Raw genomic sequence first — 16,475 nt, forward strand, 5'->3', positions numbered from 1 at the left:
GTACGATACATCCTTTCCAACTCCATTGCTAGATGACGGGAAAAAATGGGTGCATGCTCTGTGAACCTTTCATAATCCATTCCTTGGCAGTTTACGTAACTTTGAGATGTGTAGACCGCCAGGTCATGGATTTGTGCCCTGAAATCTTGGAGACGTTGGTCTTGGTCCTGCAATTGCTGCTGGCGAGTGGTGGCTATATATCTGACACGGTTTTCACGATCTAGAGCTGACTCTAATAGAGCTCGGAGTCTGGCCTGCTCTAATCTTGCATGCGCTCTTTCCCTGTCGATGTCTGCTTGTTGATGTTCTCTGTTGCATCTTCTTGCCTCTTCTAGTTGTGCACGAAGATGATCTTCTGATCGTATCCAATGGTCTTTTTCCTTCTTGAATTGTGCCCTGTCTTCTTCGGATTGCCTTACTTGGCGTTCCTTATTAGATCTGGCCTCTTCATTTAATTGTTGGATCCTTTCTTTTGCTTTGCTCAACGCCCTTTCGTTTTCCGCAAGAATGGAATTATAATCTTGCAATTCTTTCAAAAAGATTGGCGATGGTTTTTTGATCCTTCCAGCTCCTCTTTGGTGTCTCAGAAACTCTTTTCATTTTTTGGAATCGAGCATGAAGATTTTCATTCTCACAAGCTAGACTCTTCTTCTCGCCTTCGACTTCTTGTGCTTGCAAATCTTTCTCCAAACTGAGGCTTCTCAGATTTTCTTTTAGGGCATGGATAGTTGCTTTGTACCCTTTTTCCTTTTCTCCCCAGATCAACCGCTCTTGGATTTTATCATTGAAGTTTTGAACATGGGGTCTTTTTGTTGGCCTTCTTAGCTCAGGCTCTGGTACATCATCCACGCGAGACCGTTTTTCAAACCACCTTGCATATCCAGGATTTATCTCACCCTTTGTAGTGTCTGGGACCTGAGTATCACTTTTCAAGTATCGACATCCATTCCACATCTGCTGAAGTAGAGCCTCGGGAATAGTGGCTTCTGGGTGTAATTCGATTACTTGCATACTCAAATCTTCATCATCAGGAACTATTTGATATCTCCCTAGTTGTCTTAGGACTCTTAGTGGCGCATACGGCTGGATGCTTCTCAATCCCAATAGTAGCAGATAACTATTTGAGGTTGACATGTGTATTACTTCCCTCATCGGGAGCCATCCCAAAGTCCATTCAATTTGATTTGCCGTTAAAGCTTTTAGATGAGATACCCATGCTTCTATCCCTTCTGGAGCCTGATAATTTTTTATTCTTTCCTCATAACTCTCGATGCAATTATCATTGTTTGGCCCATACTGTATGATCTTGGGCTGTTGTTGGAGATGTTCAATCACCCACATTTGCAACAAAATTTTGCATCCTTCGAAGACTTTTGCTCCTGATTTACATAAAGTCAAAGCCCGATAAATGTCTGATAGAATGATGGGGATAAGGGTGTGATTTTCTTTGGTGGTGAGGATTTGCACAACTTTCGCGGTGCGAATATCAATTGTTCGCTCTTTGTTTGGGAAGACCATGACTCCTAGAAAAGCCACCATGAAGGCAAAATGACGGTGAATCTGCCAAGTGTCTTTGTTTTGCTTGTTAGTAAGGCCTTTCTCATGAATTTCGAACCCATCTGACTTTCCGAACCTTGAATACAAAAAGTTGAAGGAACAACATCCATTGATGACATTGTTTTTCCTGATTTGACTGCTGATGTTCAGAAGACCGAAGAATCGATGTACCGAAGGAGCCTTTGTGAATATCAGGCTTTGATTTCTTAGACTTCCGTCAAAACCAGCATAGCCAGCTATCTCCTCTAATGTAGGAGTAAGCTCGAAGTCAGAGAAACGAAAGACATTGTGAATAGGGTCCCAAAAAGTTACTAACGCCGCAATCAGATCATCACGGGGTTTAACTTTCATAATGTCCGTGAGATTTCCCAAATGCTTGACGACCCATTTTTGACCATTTTCGCCTAAATCATACCACCACATTTGAAGCTGAAATAGAAATTCTTCTGTATTCGTGGATGAGGGGTTTTGTGTGGTGCTCATTTTGTATCTAAAATTTAATTTAATAAAGTCAAGACTCATTTTGAAAATATACACTAAAAAAATCATTTTATTTATTAAATATCTTTATTTCAAGATTTAAAACTATTTTTTTTTGAAATTTTTAAAAACAACCCATTTTATTCCTCTCTTCTCACCATGATTTCATTTAAGCTGGTCAACAAGCATGTTCGAGGCAAATGAATGCACAAGTAGCAAGTAGGATGCATCATGATGGTCTTTTTGTTTCGGGTTCACCTGTCCTAGACAGACCCAACCCCTGTGTTGAGTCTCCAAGGCCAAATGCATATGATGCAAATATTCGTTCCTACTAGGGATCCGGTACATGGCTGAGTTATTCTAAGTGAAAAACCTGAGGTTGATTGTTCTAAACCTGGCTTACCCAAACGGACAGTTTGAGCCGAAGCGGGGGCAACGTACCGGGAGAACGAAAGTCTATCCGGCCTAGTTACTTGTCCCAACTTCGTCTTATTTGGTATGACCTTTAACAGAAAGGTGGGCCACGCGCACGTGTGCACCATAAATTTAGAAGACTCAGAAAGAAGGGGGTTTCGTAGCAGTTGTATATATTCACAATTCAAATAATATTAAAGCGGTAAAAAAACATTTAGCATGTTAATCATATAAACAGTTGAAAATCATATAGTAAATAAAGCCAATTATCGCAGTTATTTTAAGCTCGAATTCTTTAAACCCTGAACCAGTGGTTCTGGGTTACAGTACTGAAATAATCCCCAGCAGAGTTGCCAGAACTGTCGCACCTCCTTTATACCGCGCCCGCGGGGCACGTGGGGAGTTTTCTCCAATTGAAGGACAGTCGAAACGGGATTTATTTAATTACTTCAGAGTCGCCACCTGGGAATTTTAAGGCGTCCCAAGTCACCGGTTTTAATCCCTGAATCGAGGAGAATATGACTCTGTTATTTATTCTGCGAACCAGAAATCCTGAGTAAGGAATTCTATTAATTCGGAAGAAAGTGTTAGGCATTTCTGAATTCCGTGGTTCTAGCACGGTCGCTCAACTGTTTTTATTATTGGCTTAATTATCTTGATTTTATTAAATATGTTTTTATTGCATGATTTTACTACCGCTTTTACTTATTGTTTACAATTATATAAACGAATTACGCGTACGTATATTCGTATTATATACCTTTCATAATTACGGGGATCATGTCACGCATACGTGTACACAATATAATTGATCATATTATATCCTTTATTACAAATTCATATGTTCGTGATTTAAAATAGAATTATGAACGTCACCACCCTTATATTTAAATAGTGAACTGCACATCCCGGGTTATATGAAATTATTTTAACATTTTTGGAGAAATCCTTTTATTAAATATTCGCTCGAAATTGCGCGTACGCATAATCCGGATTTGCTTTTAAAAATATAGTCAGGGTACGCGAACGCATCCCTAATTGCGCAAAATTTTTGTAATGATATTATGGATTTTCCACAAAATTGTTTATTATATCTACACATTTTTATATGAAATTCCTGAAAAATTCACATTTTAGGGGATGCCTTTAAATTCTTTTAAAAGAATTCACAATTTATTAAATATTGCCCGTCGACTATAGTTTTCGAGTATAAATTATATTCATCCACACTATTCAAATTCGAAGAAAAGAATAAAATATGATTTTTAGCAAATACAACATATATATATATATATATATATATATATATATATATATGCCAAAGAATGAATTGTATATGAAACTAACAAAATGATTTATGAAGGGAAGAAGTATTTTTTTTTTGAACAATTTTTCATTATTTATTTTAGTGCAAATTCTATTTCTAATTGCCATTGATATAAAGTGTTGCAATTTGTACTTGTACATCTCATCTTATTCTCATATGCTTGCTTTTAATCTAATAGGCCTAATTATTTTGTTAATTCTGCTTATGGTTGAACGTAAAATATATATAATCTAACCGATTTGATTCTCAATTTATGTGAACCGTTGCTAAATACTAAACATTCACATTGTAAAATTCCTAGGCCATTTGTTATTAAGAGAGAGAGCAAATCTACATAATTGACTTAATAAGATGATATTGCATACAACATTATTCGTCATATTTTGGCATTTGCAAACATATCAGAAGATACTAATGCAACTTTCGACTATTGATTATAAACACAACCAAGGTTGTGCCAAAAGATAGCAAATTGCAACCAACATCATCTAGCTTTAAACAATAACTAACTTACTAACAAAATAAACTAATAGCGTATTTTTCCTTGATATTTCCATATTATGCTATACCTGGCTAACAATACCATAAAGTGTAAGTAAATGCCAACTTTCTGCCATGCTTCCTATTTACACAACTCAAAGATAACTAAACTAATGAAATTTTGACATGGATAACATTATTACAAAGTTTTATATGAATTTCAAAATAAGACAATTAACTTGTAGCCATCGAGTTGAAATCACTACTGGTTAACCAACATGAAATCAAAGCTGAAATTTTTAACTAAAGAAATCAAATGAATAGAAGACAATATTACAATTCAAACTTTATTTATTTGTCATGTTGAATCTCTTTCCAACATAGAATTTAAAAGATATGTACCTGAAAATGAAGGTAGAAGGAGTAAATTTCAGCAGTAGCAACAGTAATCAAATCAGCAGAATAGCAGTATACAGCAAGTCTGACCAAGACCCGTTAACCCAGATGAACAGTGACAGAAACTTGAGGAAAAATTTCAGATTCAAACTGAACAATATCCACAAACAAACAACGGACAGATTCTAGAACAACATTTTTCAGATTTCAGTTTCTTTCCTATTTCAAATTCAGCTTCCTGATTTTCTGTTTCTGCATTTGTATCTGTGTCAGATTGTGTACGTGTGTGAGTGTTCTATTTTCTGTTTCTTTTGCTATTTTTCTTTCTTCTTCTCAGATTTCTGTTTCTCTCAAACGTATATGTATTTCTGTGTGCATTTTTCTATGCTTTAGAAATCAGCCTCTCTTAAAATTCTCTGAAAAATGAACTCTAAAATCTCTGTCTGAAAACTGATTTCTCTCTCTCAAATTCCTTCTTAAAAATCTGCTCAAGATCTCACTTTTCCCTCTTTTGATCTCTCTTTTCTTTCTGTCTCAAAGCTCTCTCTTTTTTCTTCTTTTTAAAGTCTGTCCAGCCCCCTCTATTTATACAGGGCTGCCCCTTTCTTTTTTAAGTGCTGGATGGACCCTTTTCTCCTTTTAAAATCAGAAAGTTCCATTAAAACTGCGTTTGAATACTTTAAATCTAAGTGCTCTTATCCTGATTTTCAGCAGCCCCATTATCCCTTGTTCCCCATTAGTATCTTAAATTATAGCCACTAACATTCCATTAAAAGCACACTATCACATTACCCTACTGTTTCATTCCAAAATAACCCTGAAATCCTACTGTAATTACAGCCTTTAAACTAAAATCAGAATCTGTTGCAAAACAGATTTTAAAGTCTGTTTTAACAGTTATAACCAGTCCTAGGATTAAACTCCTAACACAATTGTGTTTAACCAACCTTTGTAAACTTGAATTCAAAAATAACATTACAACACTATTATACTGAATTCAGCCTAATAATTCAACTGCATTTCAACATTGGACTAAAATCAAACACACATAGGAGCATTGTTAATATACTGACAATGCCCTGTTCAGAAAACAATATATACACAACATTCATTTGAATTTACTGATTTGCAAACAAACAAGATTTAATTGACGAGTATTAATCAGTTGACTATTTACAATATTTGCCCATAATCAGTCTAAAACAAAAGAAACAGACTGTTTCAATCAGCATTTTCAGAAACAAGATTTATAACACAACTGATCGAGGAACTTAATCGAGTCGATCACACACATTGTAATTAATCACAACCAACAGAAACAATTCATTTATTTGACTAATCATACGGGCATGAGACAAAGATGACAGAATTAATCAAATAAAAACATGAAAAATTAACAGGTTATTAAACAAACAATTATTCATGTAAGAAAGAAAAAGAAATAAGGAAAGTACCTCTAAATCTTTAAATTCAACCGGACTCGAACTCAACTTGGATTTGGACTTTGTTTGAAATCAAACAGACCTTAGTCGAAGTATTTTCCACTGCAAATACTTCGACTAAGGTCGATTAAACCTCAATCTTTATTTAATTTGGGCAGAATCCAAAAGTCTGGTATTTCTAGGGTTCTTGAAGGTTCGATTTGGGACTTAACCATTTCTGGTCAGATTCGAGGGGGACCAAATACGACACAAGGGTGAGGGTAGCCTAGGGGTCATTTGGTGTCAGTTTAGAACAGATTTGAGTTTGTTCTTAATTGGCTCGAATCTTCAAAAGAAGATTCGAGAAGCTCTGAAATGATTCGAGCCAAACAAACACCAGATCCATAACGAGGCATGCTAGGGGGTACTATGGTGTTAACTAGGGGTTGTTTGGTTTAGATCTAAGCTTGGCTCGAATCTTCAAATGAAGATTCGAGAACCTTCAGGAAGATTCGAGCCAAGTGGCTAGCATATCTGGATAGAGGATGTTCAGGGGGTTCTAGGGTGTTATTTTGGTGACCGGCGGCGTTGTTGCCGCCGGGTTTCAGGCGATGGGATCCTAGGGCGGCTAGGGTTAGGGGTGGGTTTCGGAAGATGATGATGAACAGTGGAGAGGGGGGTGTTAAGTTAGGGGGCCGGGGTAGGGGTTTGGGCTTATTAGGGATGGGGTGGGTTGATGCTGACCGTTAGATCTAGTAGGATGAAAGGTCAGGATTTATCCACTTAACCAAACGATGTCGTTTGGTTTAAGCTGGGGGGACGGGTTGAACCGGGTATCGGATCGGGTAATGATTACGGGTTAGGTTCGTGGGATCTCAGCCGTTGGTTGGCTTTGATCCAACGGTCACTGATAAGCTACGACCAAACGCTGTCGTTTTGACTCGTTTGAATAAGACCGGATCTGGGCTGCCTGGATTGGGCTGAGGGGGGGTAACTTGGTTTTGGGCCTGGATTTTAATCCAGGTCCGATATTTTTCTTATTTTTCAATTTATTTCATTTTTCTAATTTAAATTTCTAATTTTAATTATAAAATAATTTTAACTTCTAAACAATATTAATCACTTCATAACAACTATTCAACATACAGATAAAACATTAATCACACAGTGGAATATTAAAAATAGAACAAAATGCATATTTTTTGTGATTTTATTTTGAATCAATGCATAATTAAATCCTAGATATGCATGCAACATATATTTTTATTTTTATTTTCATTTTGTTATGACAAAGTAAACATTTACGGACATAAAACAAATATTTAACAAACATCACGCAAATTCAAAATTTGCACAGTAAAAGAAATTTATTTTATTTTTTGATTTATTTTGGAGTAGTTTTCGTAAGGCAAAAATCACGTGCTCACACTTGTTATCAAGGAAAAATGATCACTAGACCATCACCAATGAAGGTTGATATTGAATCCCCTGCCTTTTTAGAGCGTATACATAGGGATATATGTGGACCTATTCACCCACCAAGTGAGTTGTTTAGATATTTTATGGTTCTAATAGATGCATCTTCAAGATGGTCTCATGTGTGCCTACTATCATCTCGCAACCTGGCATTTGCAAAGCTATTAGCCCAAATAATTCGATTAAGGGCACAATTCCCAGATTATCCTATAAAGGTCATTCGCCTTGATAATGCTGGAGAATTCTCATCTCAAGCTTTTGATGATTATTGTCTATCAGTTGGGATAAAAGTTGAACATCCTGTAGCTTATGTTCATACTCAAAATAGCCTTGCAAAATCATTTATTAAACGCCTGCAATTGATAGCAAGACCACTACTTATGAAAACAAAATTGCCCACTACTCTTTGGGGCCATGCTATCTTGCATGCAACATCACTTATCCGTCTCAGACTGACACATTATAATAAATATTCTCCGTCACAATTAGTTTTTGGTCATGAACCAAATATTGCCCATCTACGAATTTTCGGATGTGCTGTATATGTGCCAGTAGCACCACCACAACGTAGTAAGATGGGACCACAGAGAAGGATAGGAATATATGTTGGGTTTGAATCACCCTCTATTATTCGCTATCTTGAACCATTGACAGGAGATTTATTTACTGCTCGATTTGCAGATTGTCGGTTTGATGAAACAAATTTCCCACAATTAGGGGGAGAGAAAAAGAAATCAAAAGAGAAATTGTGTGGAAAGTTTCATCATTATCTCACTTTGATCCCCGTACCCCTATATGTAATCAGGAGGTCTAGAAGATCATCCATTTACAGAATATAGCAAATCAAATGCCAGACGCATTTACTGATTTGAAAAGGATAACTAAGTCACATATTCCAGCAGAGAATGTGCCTATCCGAATTGATGTCCCAGTAGGACCATCTACTAGCATGGGAGCTAGTGAACCTAAAGCACGCCTGAAGCGTGGTAGGCCTTTGGGTTCTAAGGATCGAAATCCTCGAAAAAGAAAATCGACAAATGATCAAAACGATACTATGAAGGGATCTCCTGAAGAGACCCAAAATCTGATTAGTTCTGAGATTCCTGAAGAAATTAATGAACCCGAAGCTCATGTGAGTGAGGAACTTTTAATAAGTTCGAATGGTGATGGGATTAATTTAAATCGATTTGAAATAGTGGTGGATAATATTTTTGCATATAATGTTGTACTTAATATTATGCAAGATAGTGAGGATCTTGAACCTCGATCTGTCGAAGAATGTCGACAAAGATCTGATTGGCCAAAATGGCAAGAGGCAATTCAATCGGAATTGAAGTCACTTGCTAAAAGAGAGGTCTTTGGACCAGTAGTCCAAACACCTGCTGGTATAAAACCAGTTGGTCATAAATGGGTTTTTGTGAGAAAAAGGAATGATAAAAATGAAGTTGAAAGATACAAAGCTCGCCTTGTTGCACAAGGTTCTCACAACGACCTGGAGTTGATTTTGATGAAACATATTCACCTGTTATGGATGCCATAACATTTCGATATCTCATCAGTTTAGCACTACATGAAAAGCTTGAAATACATCTAATGGATGTAGTTACAACTTATCTGTACGGTTCACTTGATAATGAAATTTATATGAAAATTCTTGAAGGATTTAAAATGCCTGAAGCAAAATCTCAGGAAATGTATTCAATCAGATTACAAAGATCTTTGTATGGTTTAAAGCAATCTGGGCGCATGTGGTATAATCGCCTTAGTGAATATTTGCTGAAAGAAGGTTACATAAATGATGTTATTTGTTCATGTATTTTTATAAAGAAAATGGCATCAGAATTTGTTATACTTGCTGTTTATGTTGATGACATAAATCTTGTTGGAACTCCAGAAGAGCTTCAAAAGGCAATTGAATATCTTAAGAAAGAATTTGAGATGAAAGATCTTGGAAAGACAAAACTTTGTCTTGGTCTGCAAATTGAACATTTAGCAGACGGGATCTTTATCCATCAATCTGCCTATACAGAAAGGGTCTTAAAACGCTTTTACATGGACAAAGCGCACCCATTGAGTACACCAATGGTTGTTCGATCACTTGAAGTGAATAAGGATTTGTTCCGACCTCCAGAAGAGGACGAGGAACTCCTTGGTCCCAAAGTACCCTATCTCAGTGCAATTGGTGCACTAATGTATCTTGCTAATGCTACAAGGCCTGACATAGCATTTTATGTTAATTTACTAGCAAGATATAGTTCTTCTCCTACACGGAGACATTGGAACGGGATTAAGCATATATTGCGATATCTAAAGGGAACTCTTAATATGGGTTTATTTTATGCTAACAAAGATAGTGCAGACCTTGTTGGTTATGCAGATGCAGGTTATTTATCTGATCCCCATAAAGCTCGATCTCAAACCGGCTACGTATTTACATATGGAGGTACTATCATATCATGACGATCCACAAAGCAATCTATTGTTGCTACTTCTTCAAATCACGCTGAGATAATAGCTATTCATGAAGCAAGTAGGGAATGCGTATGGTTGAGATCAATAATTCATTTTATTCGAGAAAAATGTGGTTTGGAATGTGAGAAAAGACCCACAATTTTATACGAAGACAATGCTGCATGCATAGCCCAATTGAAGGGAGGATTTATAAAAGGAGATAGAACGAAGCACATTTCACCAAAATTATTCTACACACACGATCTTCAGAAAAGTGGTGACATTGATGTGCAACAAATCCGTTCAAGTGATAATCCAGCAGATTTATTCACTAAATCTTTGCCAACTTCAACTTTTGAGAAGATGGTATACAAGATTGGAATGCGGAGACTCAAATATTTGAAACAAGGTTTTCATCAGGGGGAGTAAAATACGCGATGCACTCTTTTTCCCTTACTAAGGTTTTTTCCCATGGGGTTTTCCTTATAAGGTTTTTAATGAGGCACCTAACAATGCGTATTACTAAATATGTGTACTCTTTTTCCTTCACTAGAATTTTTTTCCCACGTGGTTTTTCCTAGTGAGGTTTTAATGAGACACATTATCTTTTAATGAACATCCAAGGGGGAGTGTTATAAATATATTATATTATGGATGTTCATTTAGTACTCCGTTGTAAATAAGCTTCCTGAAGAAGCTTATCCATATGGGACTCCACCGTAAATATATTTATCTATTTAGTACTATATTGGAAATAAGCTTCCTGAAGAAGCTTATCACTTCGGTACCCGGTTATGGATAAACATTACCCCCAGTAGAAGTTTATCCATACCGGGTATAATAAGCTTATCTTTTCAGTACCCGGTTATGGATAAACATTACCCCCAGTAGAAGTTTATCCATACCGGGTATAATAAGCTTATCTTTTCAGTACCCGATTATGGATAAACATTACCCCCGGTAGAAGATTATCCATACCGGATATAATAAGCTTATCCATTCAGTACTCCGTTATGGATAAATATTGCTCTCAGTAGAAGATTATCCATATCTGGTACAGCAGCAGCTTACACAGCAGCTTATGTAGCAGCTTACACAGCAGCTTATAGTAGCTTACACTGCAGCTTGTAGTAGCAGCTTACATAACAGCTTATAGTAGTAGCTTACAGAGCAGCTTCCTTTCTTCTATAAATAGAAGAGATTTCAGTTCATTATGTACATCAGTTTGAGTTCGAATAATATATCAGTTTCTCTCTATACTTGTCTTAACTTTACAGTCTTTATTTTATAACACATTCTTCCTTCTCACTTTCGTTTGCGTTGGGTTTTAAAAAATATTGGAACATCTACCAAGGTTGTGAAAGTCATTAACTCATTAGTAGCTTCATCGAAATCTCGTCTTCTCTTTAATGAGTTATTTTAGGCGGTAAAAGTTATCTCATGTATTTTGCCTCCTCCTGAATTGGGAGACATTTTTTTTAAATAATTAAAAAAAGACTATGGGGCACGTGAACTCATGAGTTCTCCGCAAAGTTAGATATTTTATATATATATTTGTCAGATATTATCTACTGACACTCATGCTTCAAAAAGACGGAATGATGTACTTAGCCGAATAATGAGTTATTTGTCCAAAGGAATAGAGATAAATTCCCATTTTGTACTTTCTTTTCTTTTCTTTAATGGTACATCTATATTCTAAAAATCCTAAATCTGCCTCTGTCTAGCTCCGCCTCTGCAGGTTCATACTGCTAAAAGAAAATGTTTGTAGTCAAAATGGGATTCATCTTCATTTTACTTCCTGTTAATGAAGCAGCAAAATCACGTGATTTGCAATAAGTTATGATGTGTGGTTATAATTTCATAGTTTTGTACATTATTTGTCTTGCACTTTATATGCTTTAATGATAAATTACACTTTATTTGTGCGTAATGAAGTCTATTTTATGTGTAGGTGAATTGGAGATCAAAGTAGAGCAAAAGGGATACTTAAACGTTGAAAGTGTGCTCGAGAACAGTGAAAAGGAGAGGCCAGGTAAAGGCCAGCTCCACCAGGCTTTAGCTTGGCGAGGCCAGCCAAAGGCCAATCTGAGGCTGGCATTAGGCTAGCGACGCCAGGCTTAGGGCGAGCTCAATTCCGAGTTTTGAAGGTTTATTTCGTCTCCTGGTTTGACTAGGACTTGACCTACATGTTTAGGTCTTTTCTTACATATATAAATAGACCTAAAAATGCCACTTTGAAGAGAGCAGAGGAGAGATCGAGATTAGACAAATTTTAGAGGGGATTCGACCTAAGGAGGCAAGAATACACTAGGAGTAAGGCGGAGAATTCTTCTACGAGTTTTTCACTTCCTTCTTCCTATTTCCATTATTGGTTATGAATTCTAGTATTGTAGTGTTGCATACTATTATGAATAGCTAATTTGTTATCTAGAGTTTTGATGGAACCTATTGGAAGATGATTTTCCTGTTACGTTAATATAGATTTGTGGTAGCTTTTTCTCTATTTGTTCAACTACGTTTATGTTGTGGTTGGTTGAAGAGCTCTCAATCAACTGTGCCTATTTAGTATGTATTACTCGGGAGAGAGTGTATATTTAGGTAGTTGTTGAACAACATCACTCCTAACATATATGAGGGATCATTACGGAGGATTTAAAGGTGGGATTAGGGATAACGAAACCTTGGTGCGATTCGAGTGAGCCGTACTTAATGCTAGCTAGCGTAATTCGGGAGAATATGTCAAGTAAATTATGGTAATACTCGGGAGAGAGTTACGACAGTCAGAGTGCTCATGATCGGTAGAGAAGACTTAGGCAAATTTATAGAAAATGTGGCGGAAAGGATTCTGACAATAGGGGAATCATAACTCTAGACCTCCTTAATCTTGTCTCCAATCCTTATCCTTGTTAATTGATAGTTTTACTGCTTTATAGTATTTGTTAGTTAATTAGATAAAACTAAATATTATAATCTTTATAATTAAAAAATTATTTGGACTTGTGTTTCTTACCGATATTGAACAACTGTAGTTAAGCCTTAGTTCTCTGTGGAATTCGACTCCGGACTTGTAAACCGGATTATATTCGCAACGACCGCTTAATCCTTTTTATAAAATATAGTTGAGTGTGATCAAGTTATAATTAATATAACGTGATTATCGAAACATTTAGTTAATAATAGTTTAAGTTGTCTAAACAATTTAGCTAGTTAATAATAGATTATCACACTGTCGTTTTGATGTGTGTTTGTCCGTCCAATTTTTTGAGATAAGTTTATAAAGTTACATGCATAGTACAATCAGATCACTTATAAAGTAATCATTAATTACTAATTTGATAAACATAATAATTAATTTGCTATAACATCTTAAACTATAAGATTCAGCTTCTCTTTATTTCCTATTACCATTTACTCAAGTTCTTACTTGGGTGTGTGGCATGTATTGCATTTTCTGGTTTAATTTTAACTAACTAAAGCAAGTTCCATTTTAACCATATTTAGAATAATTGATATTTCCCATCCTCGTTTGTTTACACTTAATAGAGGTCTGAATCTTAATCATTCAGACCTCAGATATTAAGTGCATTTGTTTTTAAAGTCTGAATCTTAATTATTCAGATCTTAATCATTAAGTGTATTTGATTTTTTTACTTCACAACCACTTAATGGTACCAATAAGATCTATAACAGAGATTTAATTTCATTAAGATGCTATCATCCATATTTATTATTAACTGCCGCCACCGCCTACCATTATCAACTACCACCATGCCACCCACTACCACCATCATCCTCAATCATATCCGCCACCATTGTCGACTACCACCACCCACCATTCCCACCACTCCCATCACCATCATTCTCAACGACAACCAACACTCATCCACCTCAACTACCACAACTAACCACCCCATCACCATCAACAACTATAGCTGGCATTGCCCATCATTATAAACTACCACCACCCACCACCATCTTTCTCAATTACAACTACTACCACCACCACCCGTCATTATTAACTAACACCACGCACCATCACCATCCTCAATCATAATAGCTACCACTACCAATCACCACTAGCTACTACCCTAAACTACCACCATCAACCAAATCTATCACTAACCACCGCTTTTAGTCTGCATTCACACCAACAAGTATCATATTTTAAAAGCTATATATTTTAGTGATGGAATATTAGATTAATTAATATTTTATTTGAATTTTATATTTATTAATTTTCAAATAAACGTAAATTTTATATATTCAGATGTTATAAATCAAACCGTCTTAATCATTTAGTATTCAGATCTTAATACACATCTTAATATTCACATGTGTATTTAGATTCAGATGTCTTAGTCTTAATACATATCTTAATATTCAAACGTGTATTCAAATTCAGACGTTTTAATCTTAAAAAAAAAACAAATAAGGCCGGGCTACTTAACTTTTAATATTTCCTCCATCTCCGGCGCTCATATGTATAGTTAATTATTAGTTCCCCAGAAATCTGCCGCCAATGGAAAAAATCTTGACAGCAGAGAACTAAAATTTATCAAATTCTTACAATAGAAATCAAACTTCTGGAGATCATTCAAATCTCTACGTATATACTCACTTGTACGGTCAAACCTCTTGATAACAACATTATTTATTTCAAATATTTTTAGATGTTATAGTGAAGTATTGTTATATATAAAAAATATATATTATAATACAATATAAAAATTGGTTCTGAAAAAATTTGACTTTTATAGTAAAGTATTGTTATATAGGGAAGTTGTTATACAGAGGTTTAACTGTATCATTATTAACAAAACTTCATAGGACATACTAGTATTTCATTTTCATCATCATATGTATACTTTGGTTACTCGTTTTTTTCACAGCAAACACCATTAATTGAAGAAAAGAAAGGATGGCCATCAACGTTCAATTGAAGAAAATTTTGAATGTATAGAACTGGAGTATAATTTTAGAAGCTAAATTTGAACTATTCCTCCCTATCGAGATTCTTTGGACCATATTTTCTAGTACCTTTCCTATGTTCATTGCTATAACATCATCTATTTTTATCTATACTATATTAAAAGCACGAAGGTCCTTAGCGAAATGTCGTTCGCCTTTTTTACCCTCTAAAACTTGATTTCGTACTAGACAAATTAGTCATTTCATTATTTCTCCTAATTTTTTTAGGACTTTAAAATCACCTAAGGTTTTTCTTATATCTTTCCTTAATCCTTTTTGGAAGTATATATGTAAAAAGTCATAATATTTGGTAACATGTAACACATTAATTATCAAACCTAACATGAGTAATTTTCCATCCAAAGAAAAGCTACATTTCCATTGTTAGATATCCTTCAACAAATATAAGAAGTATAAAAAGAAATCAAGAAAATTAATTTAAAAATTAATTCTACACTCAAAAATTATTTAATTATTTTTCTAACTTTTAGGACGTTAAAATTAACTGAAATTTTACTTATTATATTTTTTTTATTTGAACTATGTAAAAGTCTTAATATATAGAATTATATGACGTGTAATATATTTATTAAATCAAAACTAACGTGAGCATTTGTCATTCAAAGCAAAGCAAAACTTCCATTGTGATATCCTTCCATTGTGATATTACCATTGTTTCAGCTATTGTTTCTCTTTTACTATAATTCAAGAGTCTAAAAAGTAACTTTATCAATTAAAATTTGAATGATTATAATAAAATAACAATAAACATAGGTTTTCTACCTTATTTTTCTGTGACCTTTATTTTATATGACCATTCAATTAAAATTTTCGTATGATAACCTACATGTGAAGTCTTTTTTTTTTGTTTTTCTTTTTATAACCATTCTAATAAATGACAGCTTCCTTTTTTTTTTATAAAATATTAACTCTAATATTAGATTATTTTTAAAATTTTATATTATTATTTATTTATCGAGCTAACGGGCTAAAAATGATCAATGTTCATCATATTTAAGAACTTATATTTTTTATTTTACTTTATTCAATAACTCAGATTATTTAATATTTTTTCATATTTTTAAAAAATTATTTATTCATTGATATAGGGTACACGCGCAAAGCGCATACCATAATACTAATATTATTAAATGGACGAGGTAGTACTAGATCCGGCCTTACGCCATTGGTACAATACAACAAACCATTATTCAATTGCTCTAGTCGACAGTTAAAAAATGCACTAACTTCCATATATTAGGTCATTCTTTAGACTAGGGGTGTTTATAAAAATTCGAAAAATCGAACCAAACCGAAAATCAAACCGACCAAAAAAACTGATACTTTTTGGTTTGGTTTAGTTTTAGTTTTGAAATTTAAAAACCGATCAAATTTGGTTTGGTTTTGGTTTTAATAAAAAAAAACCCGAAACAAACCGAATATAGGAGTAGCTATTTTAAATTCATTATTACACCTATATATATGTATACTTTTATACAAAA

The sequence above is a fragment of the Nicotiana tabacum genome, chromosome 7 (genome assembly GCF_000715075.1).
Source record: "Nicotiana tabacum cultivar K326 chromosome 7, ASM71507v2, whole genome shotgun sequence".
NCBI lineage: Eukaryota > Viridiplantae > Streptophyta > Magnoliopsida > Solanales > Solanaceae > Nicotiana > Nicotiana tabacum.